Below are 12083 nucleotides of genomic sequence, written 5' to 3' on the forward strand. Positions count from 1 at the left end.
GTAATTCTACATATAAATGTACAGACTTTGTATGTTGACAAGATTTAAGACATTCATGAGAGAAGACAGAATTTATCCCACAGTCACAGAATTCTTCCAAAATTTGTGTCTCAATGACTTTTGGTAGATGCTTTGTCCCGACGTGTATGGTAATATCCTCATTCCCTATAGCTATATTCTTTCTTTTAGTTCTTTCAGTAATAAGCTGGCGCGACTCTATTATATTTCGTTGACAAATTCCAAACGTTTCTTGATCAAATATTCATACTCATAGTTTACGGGTAAATCTTGTAGGCGTTTGCAAAAATGAAATTCAAAGTAGCAAATTTTTGTCCACTCCACATTAGAAAAATCAGTTTTATATTGGATGTAAAGACTAGGAATATAAATTTCATTTATGTCTATATTCTGGAAAATATGATTTTCAATTACAGAACTTCTGAATGCCAAATTGGTAATACGTTTATAGATTTCTTCTACAGTGCAGGGTGCTTGAGTTTTTCATTTGAAATTTTTTGTTGAATTTCATGAACACATTCACGGCAAATGGCTTGTTGATCATAGTGGTGGAAAATATATCTAAGTACAGTTGTGATAGTGATGTAAAGGATACCATCTTTTTCCTTTAAATTAACTTGATGTGTTTTAAACTCTGAAATAATGTTGCTTCTTTTAACTTTTTTAATTTTATCAGATGGACTGTGATATTGTCGAAGAAAAGATATAAATTCATCTAGTTCAATCCATTGTCCATCCCCAATGTCTGTTCTGAATGGTAAACGTAACAACTTTGGTAAAGCCATCTATCTCTGAAAAGAAACACAATTTACCTCTAGATACTAGCTTTTGATCGTAAAAAATTTTCTGGCTTAAAGTTTGGTACAAATTCAGGATAGTTTAAGAAAGCTATCAAAATTTATTTATAAAATCTTTACTACAGAGTAAATGTAATGTTTCCTAGCAGAAAAACAAAGTCTATTTACAAGTTAAATACGGGAAGACAGGATTTTTTTTACACAACTTACTTCTGGATACTATCTTTCATCTATAAAAAAGCTACAGTCCAAGTTTGATACAAATCCATGATAGGTTAAGAAAGTTATAACAAATTTAAAAAATTTAACCATAGAGGGAATATGGGTGGCCGACGCTGACGACGACGACAATGCTGACACAATGAAGGAACTCTGTCTCTTTTTTCGACAAAAATCGAAGGTTACTTTCAATCAATGAAAAATTAGGAATACTTTCATGTTTTACATCTATATTACAAGTATTTGCTGCCTTCAAAATGAAAAAATAGTGGAAAATAGAAATAGATGAGCAGCATGCATAAACTACTACTATTGATGTATCACAAAGTCTAGAACAAATACCCTTTACAAAGTGAAAATATGTTTGGGGAATACTATTATCGAAAAGGGGGGGGGCAATTTCTTTAGTATAAGAATTCATCTTTTATGTTTTATTTATATTAATTGATTTACATATAACGTCAATAATTATTAATAACTTACAAAAGTTCTGTATTTCTTTCTTTTTTTCTTCATAACTGGAACTTCACATCAGACTTCATATAAAAATTCCAGTTCTTTTCTTTCTTTTACACATTTATGTACACAGAAATCAACATGTGAAAAATATAAACAAACTTAGCAACACAGATGTACCATTGACTCTATAGAAATACATACAGCCTCACCTAATTATAATATGGTTATCAGCAGGAGATTAATAGATGCTGTCAACTGGGCAGTTAAAACAAACAATTTATGTAATTGGAAAGTAATAAGAGGAGAGCTAGATTTAAGCCCTATATTGCACCATGGATGTAAGACTGGTAACGGTTGACTTTACCAGAATATTTACATACCTGTAAGAATATTTAGATTTTTAAACACGCACCAAACTGTATAAGCACCTTAGAGCTATGTTGTTTATAATCTTAAAATTTTCTAGAGCCATTGTTCTTGTCCGTCTGATCTACAAGAGGGCACCTTACTTTAGCTTTAAGTAAGAGGTCCTCGTAGGAACTGGTAAAATCCGCATATACAGAACGGAGTGCTCTTTCCTGCACTTTTTCGAGGTTTTCAGAATTTTTCTCAGTGCAAAAGTGCTATGCCAAAGGGCAAAATTAAAATTACAAAGAATAAAAGTATTAAATTTTAACAAAATTGTGATCTACGTCTAATTATATCCAACTATTTATGAAAGGTTCCAGGATTATAATTAAATACGCCAAGCTCTGACGTCCCACTGCCCCAGCTTGTCTTGCAAAACAGCCGTTGGACGTCAGAGTAACCTTTGACTAGTAAATTCCCTTTCACAACTATATAAATAAAATAATGACAGTCACTAACACTATTTGGACCAATTGTTGTTTTTAAAACACAAATAAACCATGAAATGCAAACATATAATCACATGACTTAAATAGGTGAGGCCAAATGTAAGAGAAAAAATGATAAGAATTGCTGAATCAAATGTAAGAGAAAAAATGATAAGAAATTGCTAAATCAAATACTGTAAATAAAATTATTTTCGCGGATACTTAAGTTCTCGTTTTACCTTTTCTAGTCTATTACGCGGCTATTGAATTTCGCGATTTTCTATTTTTTGTATATATTTTAATAAGAAAAGCTCGAAGTTTTACTTATACGCGACAATTTATTTTCACGTTATGTTTATGCTCGCGAAAATGAGTTTTTTTACAGCAGTTATCAAAGGTACCAGGATTATAATTTAAAATGCCAGACGCGCGTTTCGTCTACACATGACTCACAAGTGACACTTAGATCAAATTTGTTATAAAGCCAAACAAGTGCAAATTTGAACAGCATGGAGGACCCACAGTTCCAAAACGTTGTACCAAATACGGCTAAGGTAATCTATTCCTGGGATAAGAAAAGCCTTTGGTTGTTTTTTTCGAAATATTCAAATTTTAGTAACAGGAATTTTAGGCATTCATGCCTTGGTTGAAAGTATGTAATGTGTTGAAAGGTTAACTTTGTACAAAATATGTAATGAAAGGTATCGAAAGTCATAGGAAGTTGGGGCAGGACAATTGTTATTCTACCTCTCGTGCTTTTTTTTTCCAAAGTTCCCAATTTCTGTTTTTCTGTAGAGGAAAGGTATCAACATTTACAGGTACTTGGGGGACAGGACAATTGTTTTTCTACGCCTCTTCCTTTGTTCCAAAATTGTCATTTTTTTATATTAATTTCAATATTCATTACTGTAAATGAAGTCTGTTTGATTTTTACTATCAATTCATCCCCCAAGGGTGACTGGGGAATAGAAATATAGTCACTTGGTCTTCTTCCGTCCGGCAGTAAAACGCTTGCCGAAGAAGGGTGTCCGTTTGGCTGTGCGGGATATATCAAGTTCGCAGTCACGTCAAGTCAGATTGGGGACGTCAAATCCGATGCCTCGTGTAAAGAGAATGCCACGCTCTTTGAACGTTAAAGGGAAACTTCGCAAAAAAATCAAAAATTGATATTATGTCCATTCTGTATAAAAATGCTCAAATTTATAAATATTAAAGTTTTATTCCGCTAGATAAGAGATCACCATCGATTTTAAATTTTGAGTATCAGTTCTCGGCCTTCCGCCATTTTGTTATCTTGTCCAAATAAAAATCCGATATGTCTATAAACCACAAAGAAACAAAACTACAGTAACCGATGTAGTCTTAATTACGTGTCGATATCTTGTCAATCGTACGGTTGTTTTATCTGACTAACTTACTTGATACGGACAATGTTCTTATTTTTTTAATAACCATATAGACTGTTATTTTTAAACTGTTAATATTGGAATCGGTTAAAAAGTCAAAGTTCAAATCATAAATAAGTGTTCCGTGAAAATTGTTTTCGAAAATCTAATTCGTTCATAATTCTTTAAAGTAATATACTTTATTCAAATAAATTAGGATCTTCGCTCCACTGATCACCCGCATGGCCTTAGGTATTACTCCCAAAGGTATTGTGAGGGGTGAAAGGTGACACGTCCAGGTATTCAAGCGATTTCCTGTCGGGCTTGCAATTTCATGCATCGTTTCACTTCTGTAGGTATTGATCAGTGTACACGGCCGATAACTTATAACTGAACTATCAGGTGCATGTATAATATACATCTCTGTCTTCCGTGTCCGAAAGTGATATAATATACTAGTCATTACTTAACTCATACGCTTGTTTATAATTGTATTATATGTCTCTGGGAAAATGTAATATTTACTCGTTGTCAATAGTAAAGGACATATTTGGATCGGTAAACGGACAGAAAGTCACAGGACAAAAAGTCACAGGACATAAAGTTACAAATTTGATAGGACGAAAAGTCACAGGACAAAAAGTCACAATTATTTTTTTGACAATTGTTTGAATATATAAGAGAAAGATCTTGAAATATTTTCTTTTTATTACATCTATTTATTTTTCAGTGTAGGACATTGTTCATAAGCTTTGTTAAATGAAAAGTTATCAAATTTTAATCATGCAAAGGGGACATTTCTTGGCACCATGAAGCCATTTAAGTACAAAGTCACTTTGACATTTTGTTTTCAGAACAATTATTTGTTCATCATTGATATTTATTGAATAAATTTTAATTACAAAGTTGCTTTATATATAAGAGTTCAAGAAGAAAACAAAAACTTTGTTTTTAAAACTATTTTTTCTTGTTTAAAGAAAAATACTCTAAAAACTGAATTGTGACTTTTTGTCCTGTGACTTTTTGTCCGTGACTTTTTGTCTGTGACTTTTTGTCCTGTGACTTTCTGTCCTACATTCGTTGGATCATTCCAGAAATGTTGATTAAAAAAATGTGCGCACTTGTCGACGTATCATTTATACGCCCGGATAGAAAGTTACGGAACTACAGCGCAATTTAAAATATATACATGTATACATTGAACATAAGAAAGAAACATACATTTTGTGCAAATTGGGGTAAAAGTTTTGTAAATAGACTAGTCCACGTATACTAACTATACAAATCCTTGCGTATACTAATAGTATGTAATCATCCAATTCGATAGACTATTGTATACCAAAAGAAGAAGAGGACCAATTTGATTTAAATACAGGTCGATCTATAACTTGCTTTGGTTCATCGAAGTTATGAACATAGTAAAATCACAGATTTATATATCAATTAGATTGTTCTCGAATAAAGAAAGAAATTCGTCATCACCACAATTGTTCCGACATATGCAACTGGACGTACACTAATAATCCCCGAGGGATGTGAATATTTTCTAGGAAAGCTATTGAGTATTAAAGTTTCAAATCATTTTCGGGATTTATTTTCTTTCTTGATATTCAATGACAGCAAATTTAAAGAATAAACTGCTTTTCAAATATTTGTCCGCTTTAGGGCTATTCTTGCCAGTTGAACAGACTTATAATTACATTCAAAAATAGGGGAAGATGACATTAAATTCGTTGTCTTTTGTTTTTAAACATCTTTGGTCAAATAGTTATTAAGTATTATACGTTGTGAGACAAAGACTATTTTAATAAGGACGTCCCCGATTGTGATTAAATTTGGTTGACGTTTTTCACACTTGATAAATAATATCTATTCGTAATTTTTCGATTCCATTCCAAGAAGACCTTAAATTTGCTGTCAATTTTTAAAAACTTCTCAAGTAGAAAAATATTTTTTCTTTATTCGTTCATATTATATTCCGCTTCGGTAGAGTTATCTTCAGTGAGTTCCAGTTATTAATTTATACGTGGCTTTTAAAAAGTCTAAATCTAAGTGTTCTCATTCATTTATTTGCCTAATAAAAAAAAATAAAAATACTTTGGTAAAGCTATTTATAATTTCTTAAGTTCTCCTTTTTATTAGACATCAATCAAGGACAAAAGGTGTAAATCATTTCAATCGGACATTTGATTTTAGTTTCCCGTCTTTAACCGAAAATTGTGTATTTCTTAGTAAATTAACTTATTTGAATTAAAATAAATAATAGCACCAAACATAATTAAATTATTCCACGGCGATCAATTTTTATTTGTCACCAACTTGAATATATATTTTAAATATGTATATTGAATGCTCCCTTGTCTTATAATTCACTGATCCGAATAGACAGTCACACCTGGCAAGATGTGCCCGAGAGGCGTGGTTAAATACCGAAGTGCAAATAACAATTTACCTTTCAACAAGCCATCTACGAGTATTGCCACAGAACCGTGAATACACACATCGTATCAACCAAGTCATAGCAGAGATAGTAAAAGGTCAATAAGAGTACACCAACATATTGTCTTTACAGATTATTGTACTTTACTTTGTTCACCTTATCAGTCCGAAAATAAATTAATTAAAAATAAATTTATAACTTTTTGTGTTGTCTACAAAAATAATTCGAATATATACGTTTAACATAGAAAATTTATCTCATGAATATGTACAATTGAACGTCTGTGCGTTTTATCTTCTTATTATCGGATGGTTATTTAGATAAAGCGTAAGTCATCGGCGCGCTTACGATTACGTTAAAATATGATTAAAAACTTAAGACTTTTAATGATTGTGTTTTAAATCCCGGCATGCAAAAACCAGGAGAAAACGTCACGACCTACAGGAAGTAGTTAATATTTTTTCATTAAATATTGAATTTCTCCTTTATTACTGCACATATAGCAATAAAACTTTGTGAATATATATATTATGTCATAATGAACATATTTAAACCATAAGTGAAAAATCGTGAATTTTCCCTTTAAGAACCCTTGCAACAACTCTTTGAAAATTTATAGTCTTCATATAAATAAAACAGAATGTAACACTAGTTTTATTACCTGCTGAGTTAGACAAATTATGTTATCCCAAGCTGTGTCCCTAAATTAATCCAATTTTTGTAAATATATCTCTATCATAACTTATATATAATTCCTGTTATAATGTTTACATTTTACACTTTGAGTATTAGGCATTGTTACGTATAGTGTAATCAGTATTTATAGTGTAATCAGTATTTATAGTGGCGACGTCTTCCTCTGAATGATCCTCTATTGTTTCTATTGTGTCTCATATTATTCTTTAATTCGTCCATTTCCCTTCGGAGTTTTACTAGTTCAGTTTCTTCTTGCCTCTAGGGTTTCCTTTTCATCTGGTCTGTTTCATGTTTTAACTTCTGTACATCTCCTCTATCATTTTTCAATTCTTCTTTAGTGATTGCTTTCAGCGCTGCCTCTCTATATTTTTCAGCCCACTTTTCTTTTATTTCTTGCACCTGGTTATTTAGCTTTGTAATGTTTTCCCCGTTTTTAATCTTTGTGCATGCTTTCCCTCCATATTTGTGATAAACAATATGGGATGCGTGGTTGCATGGGTGTTTTATTATAACAAAAAAAAAATCAAAAAAAAGGGAGGTTTATAATTTACTATATTTCACCATAGAAATTCAATACAGCTTATATCTCGCAATTAGAGATTATAAGCTAATCTATCTCAATTCAAACTCATAGACGTGAATGATTATATGTATATAAGAATAAGCACATTAGGAAAACTTATCATCCAATCATGTCGAATAGAAAGAATAGATCGTTCAAAGCTATGGATTAGAAACGCAAAATTGCTAAAAATACAGAAAAAAGAAAAACATACAATATAAACCGACAACACAAAAGAAGACAATATGAACACACGGAAAAAGTACAGAGAGCTGCAAAATATGTTGATATATTCACAAAAGAAAAGCTATGTAATGCTGAAATTCTAGTTTTAGCGAAAGGACTAAAATTAATTCCTAGTCCAAATCTTCGACACGCTAAGAAAACTTTCATAAATGACTTCAATGAACTAGCCCGTAAAATGAGATGCAAATATCATTTTGATAATGGATCTCACCAGTACAATCGTCATCCATTTCTTTCCAGACGTGGTTATAAGCCATACTGGGCTAATAATGCAATTGAAAATTATTTATTTTCAACTAGAATTGAATTGGACGAAATACAAATTAAATCATTTAAGGACAACCTGCCTAAACATGAAAGAAAAGCATTACAATCACTACGTTCAAACGAACGTATAATTATCAAAAAGGCAGATAAAAACTCCTCAACAGTTGTTCTTGATAAAGAGCTATATATTAAAATGGCAAATGACCAATTAAATGACAATGTACACTATGAACGAATTTACGAATCTCATACAACAGAAGTACTAGACATTATCAACACTATTATTCATCGTCTACACAATGAATCCTACATTGATGAATTTACATTTAAGTTTCTAATAAATGACCAGGGAAAACGAATAGGGAGACTATACTTCCTACCAAAACTCCATAAAATCAATCAATCGGATAGAGAAAAGATTAAAACTGATATCAATCATTTACAGAATGTAAACGTCCCAGGAAGACCAATCGTATCCTTATTTAATAGCCCATTGGAAAAAATTGCCCAATATATCGATTATTTTATCAAACCAGTTGTCAATAAATTTTGGACATACACACAAGATACAACTTCCTTCATAAACAAATTGGAAAAATAAGAGCACCAGCAGACATATTAATGAGCTCATTTGATATTTCAAGCATGTACACCAATCTACATCATACTGAAATTGTTAATGCAATCGACAGAGCGTGGCCACTAATAATGCAGTGTAACTGGAATTGCTACGAATTTCCCTTGCAAATAATGAATTTGAATTCGATGGACAAATTTTCAAACAGAAAGTTGGGGTTCCAATGGGATCCCCAATGTCGCCAAGTTTAACAGATATAAGAATATATGAAATCGTTTCTGCAATATTGAAACGGTTCCCATACTCGTCTGACATTTCTCTTCTTTCTGTCTACAGGGATGATGGATTTTTATTATTCAAAGGAAGCGAACGGTCTCTTAAGGAATTTTACCAAATTGCAAACAGTATTCACCAACTATTAAAATTTTCACATGAAATCTCTAATAATGAAATACAATTTTTGGATGTAACAATATTTAAAGGAACCCGATTTGAAACAGAAAAGATATTAGATGTCAAATGATATCGCAAACCTACAGAAAATTACCAATATTTAGATAAATCGTCTGCTCACCCAGCATCTGTATTCAAAGGATTTATAATTGGGGAAATTACAAGGTTCATAAGATCGGAGGATACTCGGAAAATGATATTAATCCACTAATAGATAAAGCATTGAGAAAAAAAAGATTGAATACATTATGTTATAAAAAAAGAAATAAACAAAACTGTCAACCACTAGTTCTAGCAACTAAATTTAATCCACTATTCAAACAATTGGGAAGACGAATAAGAAAACATTGGCAGTTAATAGAAAATGATATAACTGCTAAGAATTTATTTCCCAGACCACCTATGATTGATTATCGTAAACATAAGAACGTGAAAGAGTATTTGACCTCGGCAAAATTATAATCACTGTAAACAATTAATAGTAATTAGATAAGAATGGACATTAGAATAATAATGATATTGCAGATTCACCAGGTGTCGTGCCCTAAAAATAACACTAAATTTGATATGTTACCAGAGCAAGAACTAATAGTAATTATTATGATACAAGGCTATGGTACCTGATGAGGATTAACGGCCTTGCCCAAAAATGACCTAAATGATATTCGATACACCAGGTGCAGCTTAATCATTTTTACATCACTGGACATCAAATACTTCTATTTGATTACCACACATCATTATAATCTTATAACCTCAACTTATAACAAACATACACCTTTCTAACAGTAATTATTTTACATAAGAAAGGTCAAATCAGGTGACGATGAAATAACTTCAAAATAAATGTATAAGTTACGCAATATATTTGTTTTAAAAAAAAGTATGTACAGGAAGCAATGTATAAGTCACTTATTAACAAAGGTATTAATATGTTTTGCTGGGATTGGTAATGGGCACGACTATTAATAAAAATGCTTTGAATTCTATCCAATGACGAAAAAAATAACCGGACACCTTGTTTTCGTTTTTCTCTCAAAAAAACACGAAACTGAATAATCCTAAGACTGGATGACAAATGCGACTATGCATCGTACATATAGGACACAAATGCATGATTATTAATTCATTGTGGTAAGAAGAAAAGCGACACACTAAATCTTCACGAGTCTGACAATCTGTATGATTCAGAACATTACACCGTGTACAGGTGTCAATTTGAAAATTAATACTGACATTTTCAATTGTGATAATTATCTTCACACCATGTGTCGCGCTAATTTGTTCATTGTAGAGTGCACCAACAAATAAATGAGTCACTTGAGTCATAGTAATTATAACATTCTTCACTGGATTTCTCATGTACCTTTTTTTCTTTTCTAGTTTTGCAATTTTAGCAGAATGATCTTTCTTGTCGCACTTTTAGCATTGTTTACCTTTAGCTGGTCAACAACTTCCTGCGTTATGGTCATAACCACACCTCTGACGTACGTGTAGTTTTGATTTGTCTTGCTTATATTTAGTATTCACAACTTGTTCATATGTGTGCGGATAACTGTTTTTTTCAGTTTGTTTTGAGTATATTTTCTTTTTGTTTATATTGTTGACATTTGGGTCTTCCCCAATATTCATTGTTTGTAATTGTCTTTGAGAAAGCACATAAGTTCTTGCTATATCTAAGGCTTTCTCTAATTTAAGTTCTGACCCTTCATTAATTAATTATTCTCTGAACTTTAGATGATTTTGTCCCAAAAACAATCCTGTTTCTGGATGATTTTGTTCCAAAACAATCCTATTTCTAGATGATTTTGTACCAAAAACAATCCTGTTTCTAACCATTTTATCGGGATTCGCATAATGACAAAGGGCCAAGTGAACCTTTGTCATCACTTTGCGTCCGTCGTCGTTGGCGTTAACTTTTTACATTTTGAACTTCCTATAGAGAACCAGTGAATGCAATGTAACCGAACATGGCATGACTGCTCCTTATGAGGTGCTGACGAAGTGTTGTTACTTTCTAGATGATCCATTATCCAAGATGGCCGCTAACGGGGGACTTAGTTTAACATAGGACCCTATGGGAAATCATACAAATTACTTATTTTTGCGAACCACTGAATGGAATCAAACCAAACATAGTATTAATGTTCCTTATGAGGTTATGACCAAGTGTTGTTACTTTGTAGCCGATCCATCATCCGAGATGGCCGCCAGCGGGGGACTTAGTTTAACATAGGACCCAATGGGAAATGCATACAAATGACTTCTGTGAGAGAACGACTGAATGGAATCAAACCTAAAATAGTATGAATGTTCCTTATGAGGTTATGACCATGTGTTGTTACTTTGTAGCCGATCCATCATCAAAGATGGCTTCCAGCGGTGGACTTAGTTAAACATAGGACCATATGTGAAATGCAAACATACACATGACTTCTTTTAGTGAACCATTGAATGGAATCAAGCCAAACATAGTATGAATGTTTCTTATGAGGTGATGTCCAAGTGTTTACTTTGAAGTCGTTCCATCATCCAAGATGGCCGTCAGCTGTGGACTAAGTTTAACATAGGACCCTATGGGGAATACATACACACGACTTCTTTTAGACAACCACTGAATGGAATCAAATTAAACATGGCATAATGTTCCTAAGGAGGTGCTGGTCAAGTGTTGTTACTTTGTTGCCACATTTTAACTTTTTTTTATATGATTTCAAAACCCAAGTATAGTCAGGTGAGCCTCTAGTTTCTTTTTTACGGCCCTTGACACATTAATTCGCAGTGCGTTTTCAATTATTTCCATGTCTCTGGGAGGTCCCCACTGTCCCAGTTCATACATAGTGTTCTACCGTTTATACTATTTGCTATTTCACCTCAATGCATTCATTTGACACAAATCTAAGTGTTTATACTAATGACTAGGTTTTCCGGCTTCTTATTGGTCCTTATGTCATGATTTTTGTGGACCGACACCTTATCATATAACTCAGAGTAGCATGGTAGAAATGACACTTGTATTGATTATAAGGACACGGGTTACATCAATTAATTTTGTCACGAGATCATGCGATGACGTTACAAATTTCCATCGTTCTCCTTTATTGTTACACAATTACTGTTAATACACA

Source organism: Mytilus trossulus, chromosome 5 (genome assembly GCF_036588685.1).
Source record: "Mytilus trossulus isolate FHL-02 chromosome 5, PNRI_Mtr1.1.1.hap1, whole genome shotgun sequence".
In the NCBI taxonomy this organism is placed as follows: Eukaryota; Metazoa; Mollusca; class Bivalvia; order Mytilida; family Mytilidae; genus Mytilus; species Mytilus trossulus.